The following is a 5,000-nucleotide window of genomic DNA, read 5'->3' on the forward strand; positions in this document are numbered from 1 at the left end:
ATATGTGTGTGTGTGTGTGTGTGTGTGTGTGTGTGTGTGTGTGTGTGTGTGTGTGTGTGTTTATTAGGTCGTATTTTAAATCTTCGATATCAGTCTGCGCATTACGTAAGAGCTAATACAAAATGTCAGTGCCATCGGAGGGCTTATATCATATCACTATTCAAGTGAGGCAGAGATAATCTTGAAGATAAAAATTTTTTTCTGTAATATTTAAAAGGTTAACGTTTAATAGTCAGCGTCATTTTTTGTTTTTAAATTTCAGTGACTTCTCATCATAGATTGGGATATCTTTTTTTGGGGGGACGGGGGGGGGGGGCGGGGGCGAAGTTGGTCCGGTACTTGTCTTTCAGAATTATCACTACTTAGTTGAGAAGATGGGACAGTAAGCTGCGGATACTCCTGTAAATACTTCATTTGTTTAAGATATATAACCTTTTATATAAACTGAATTTAATTTCTGTTAAGATCGAGGAACTTCTTACAATACAAACGTTGAAAGAAGTCATGAAATAACAGGCCATTTCTTAGCAAAGTTTCCTAGCTCGGAATGCCACTTAGATGAGAATGGGCAATAAACTGCTAATACTCCTGCGAGTACATTCTTTGTAAAGATATAAATTTAATGTAAACAATTTTTTTATTTCTGTTATTCTCAAGGAACTTATCACAAAAATCACTGAGAGTAATTATAAAACAACAAGTCAGTTTTATGCAAAACTTTCTGGCTCGGAATAGCTATAAAAAAAAACCAACTCTGGGGAGCTAATTAACGCCCCCTCGAAACACAGCTTTATGAATTAACCCTAGATTCCCTCAGACGAATTGATCGCTTAGCAACCGTCATTCCAATATACGGCGACCTATTAAATTCTCGAGGCGCACTCAGTCGTTCTCGAAGGGAACGCGCAGTGAACCATTAGAGGGACCCTTTAATGGGTCAGCCATTCTCACACCGTCAGTGGCCATAGCAACAATGAACTTGATGTTGATGGATTGCGGGTGGTTCCACTTGCTTTTGCCCGAATTTATAGGAATAATAAAATGCGCTTTATTCAAGGCACAAGAGACCGAGGTATAGATGAGATTAAGTTTTATTCGCTTCTCCACCCTTCTCCTGAGGAGGTTTATGGGCCGTAAAGTTCTGAATGGTCGTGAATTCTATGGTAACGTTCAGTATGCATGTGTGTACTTATTGTTAATTTTAATATGCTTCTAAATGTGCAACTGCTTCGCTTCATCCTGAATATCCATTTTTTAGTTATAATTATTCTGTGTATATCTGTTATGTATTTTGCATTTTTTTTCAGTTTCAAGTTCACCATATTTGGAAATAACATTGAACAATTTGTTGACATCTTATGGGAAATTATGCATATTAATTATTACGTATGTTTTGACAAAGGTTTTGAAACTGCAAGCGTTAGTTTCACTGTTGCATTTTTTTAGTAGGTTTTCCTTTTAATCACTATGTGTAAGTAGAAAAATATAGATTCATTTCTCATTAAAATATTTACTCTGCCAATAAAGACATTATAATGTATGAACAGAGTGTGTATACCAATTCAGGCCAGTGTAAATTTTGCGAGTGGCGAAGGCGAGAAATGCACTAAAGGCCCCCTTATTTGCATACGACCTTAAAAAACCAGAAATCTCAACCATCCTGCTTCAAATGAACTTAAATTAACTTCACCAGAGACAGAAAAGCTTCATTTTGACCGGCAAAGAATGTTGACTTTTATGCAATAACACTGGAAGCTTGCATGGCCTTGCTAACGAAACAATTTTATGGTAAGCACGACGAAGTGCGTTAATTCTCGATAGGCTATATAAACTACTTGAAGAGGACAAATAATGAGGTGTTAAAAGGCTGTAATTAATCTGCAGTACTATCAGCTTTAAAAGACAAAATTGACTGGTAAAATAAAGAATGGAATAAGTTGACGTCAGTTTGCAGAGAGAGAGAGAGAGAGAGAGAGAGAGAGAGAGAGAGGATAATTCATGAACAGAGAGTTTAGTTAACAATGAACAGAATGTATTGGTGGGTGTCAAATTTGCTGAAAACTGTTTGAAAGCAATATATATATATATATATATATATATATATATATATATATATATATATATATATATATATACTGTATATATATATATATATATATATCGAAAGAGCTCAAGAATTCCGTTGAATCCCAATCGTCGAATCTAAAGCATAAAATATAGCCTCTAGTAAACGGATCGCATATTTCTTCCGTTTTCGAGACGCCGGTACGCCTTGCCCTCTCGCCTGGTCGTGAATTTCGAATAGATGCAGATTTACACCTGGTGAAATATACAGTCGTTGTATTATGCATTTGCTTGCGAGCATTGCAAAGACTTGCAGGAGTTCGTCGGCCTCTCGGAAAGCGTTGGTCATAAACCTTCTTGTTTTACGATCGGCGCATGGTAGCGAGAAAGACAAAGTTCAGGATTCATGACTTTCTCTCTCTCTCTCTCTCTCTCTCTCTCTCTCTCTCTCTCTCTCTTCTGGAAATTCTTATCTCTCTCTCTTCACTTTGAAATTTTATTCACTTTCTTTGCTCTTAATGAATGAGGTTCTTTTCTATCAGTTATTTTTTTTCTTCGTGAATATTGCTGTTAAAGAATTCTCTCTCTCTCTCTCTCTCTCTCTCTCTCTCTCTCTCTCTCTCTCTCTCTCTCTCTCTCTCTCTCTCTCTCTCTCCACTTGTGGAATTTATTTTTCACTTTCTTTGCTCTTAATCAATGAGATTCTTTTCAATCTGTTTTTTTTTCCTCGTTAATATTGCTGTTAAAGAATTCTCTCTCTCTCTCTCTCTCTCTCTCTCTCTCTCTCTCTCTTCTCTCTCTCTAATCCACTTGTGAATTTATTTTTCACTTTCTTTGCTCTTAATCAATGAGATTCTTTTCAATCTGTTTTTTTTTTCCTCGTTAATATTGCTGTTAAAGAATTCTCTCTCTCTCTCTCTCTCTCTCTCTCTCTCTCTCTCTCTCTCTCTCTCTCTCTCTCTCTCTCTCTCCTTGTGGAAATTTTATTTAACTTTCTTTGCTCTTAATCATTGAGATTCTTGTCAATCTTACTTTTTTTCCTCGTTAATATTAATGTTAAAGAATTCTCTCTCTCTTCACTTGTGGAAATTTTATTTCACTTTCTTTGCTCTTAATCATTGAGATACTTTTCAATCTCTTATTTTTTTCTTGTTAATATTGATGTTAAAAGACTTCTCTCTCTCTCTCTCTCTCTCTCTCTCTCTCTCTCTCTCTCTCTCTCTCTCTCTCTCTCTCTCTCTCTCTCTCTCTCTCTCTCTCTCTCATTTCTTTTTGAATTCTAAGAAGAGAAAGGAGATCCATGAAGAAAACGTGCATCTCTTGGGAAAGGCTGATGCATTTGCTTGGAATTTCGAAGACCTTTTTCTTATATTTCAGCTGCTTACGCTAAAGTTCTTCCGCAATCTTCCTTTTCCTGAGTAGCGGATTCTCAGCCAAAGAAAGATTTGGCAGAGGTGAATGACCTTCCAAGGGCTAGGGGATGTCATTTTAACATAAAAATGTGAAAGTCAATAAAATACAAATTATTTAATCTGCTCAGTCTTCAATTTTATAACACATGATAATTATTTCTTTTGATAACCAATGCTCGATCATTTTCAGTAGGTTCAGGTTAGATTTATTGAAGAAAATTAAAAAAAACGTTTATTAGTAAGCTCCATCCAAAGCCAAAGAGGCTTTTCCAGGAAACTTTATCACTCTGATGCCCTGTAATTGAAGATTCTTACAGTTTATGGCTAAAGCCTCCAGAAAATGCACATTTCTGGTCATAAAATACAAATGATTGAAACGAAATTAATCTTATATGAATATAAACTAGTAAAGGATACTTGTTTTACATTCTAGGTACTCCATACCTCTTAGCCTGCCACTGGAAAATAAAAATCCTCACCACAGTCCACAAATAACTTTTTCAGGGTATGTTAGAGATAAACAAACAAATGGGAAAGGGTGAATACAAATCCTCTGTCCATTTTCTAGTCGAGTATAAACTGTAACATGACTGACAAAAATGTTATTTTACTTTTAAAAAGGTTGACACAAATGTGATTTTACTTTTAAAAAGGTTGACAAAAATGTGATTTTACTTTTAAAAAGGTTGACAAAAATGTGATTTTACTTTTAAAAAGGTTGACAAAAATGTGATTTTACTTTTAAAAAGGTTGACAAAAATGTGATTTTACTTTTAAAAAGGTTGACAAAAATGTGATTTTACTTTTAAAAAGGTTGACAAAAATGTGATTTTACTTTTAAAAAGGTGTACACAGAAAGCCAGAAATGGAACTGCCAGAGAGAGAGAGAGAGAGAGAGAGAGAGAGAGAGAGAGAGAGAGAGAGAGAGAGAGAGAGAGGTCATCAGCTTGTATTAACAGTGTTAAAAAAATGCTAAACGTGTAACGTTTGTTTGTGGCAAACATACTTCGGAAAAACTAAAATTATTTTTAATAATTTATTTTTACTTTTCGTTTGTCAGTCTTCCTTGTGAATGACTTTTACGATGCATAAAGCACATAAGAGATCAGTTGGTCGAGGAAGTTCTGGTTTTTCTAAGTTGCCCTAGCAACCTGTACTTGACTTTTTTTTTTATTCAGCCTTCTTTGGAAGATTAATGATTATTTTGCTTTGCGTTGCTGTAATTTTTTTTTTCTGTTTGTCTTGGAGGCCCGTCCTTTATTGTTTTAAATCTTTCATTATTTACTTTTTAAGGATGAGTAAAGTATTTTGTAAAAGAGCGATAAGGAGCTAAACTTTTTTTTTTTAAACAATTAATTACCACTAGATTATATTATTCAGATGTATATTCTCTTTTTTATTGGGGGGGAGGTGAAATAAGTGAAATGTTGGCCGACGGAAAATTTCTGTATTTGCGTTTATAATTGGAAATACACTTGTTAACATCACTGAAATCAAAATACTGCAAGGAATCAGTGAGTGATA

At 34.8% G+C, this 5,000-nt stretch overlaps 1 long non-coding RNA gene across 4 annotated transcripts in view; it reads left to right on the plus strand.

The window, feature by feature from the left end:
- Window positions 1-5,000, plus strand: part of LOC136826221 (uncharacterized) — a 516,569-nt gene that overhangs the window by 206,362 nt on the left and 305,207 nt on the right. The gene's annotated exons all lie outside the window — the stretch shown is intronic.

Source organism: Macrobrachium rosenbergii, chromosome 40 (genome assembly GCF_040412425.1).
Source record: "Macrobrachium rosenbergii isolate ZJJX-2024 chromosome 40, ASM4041242v1, whole genome shotgun sequence".
Taxonomy (NCBI): Eukaryota; Metazoa; Arthropoda; class Malacostraca; order Decapoda; family Palaemonidae; genus Macrobrachium; species Macrobrachium rosenbergii.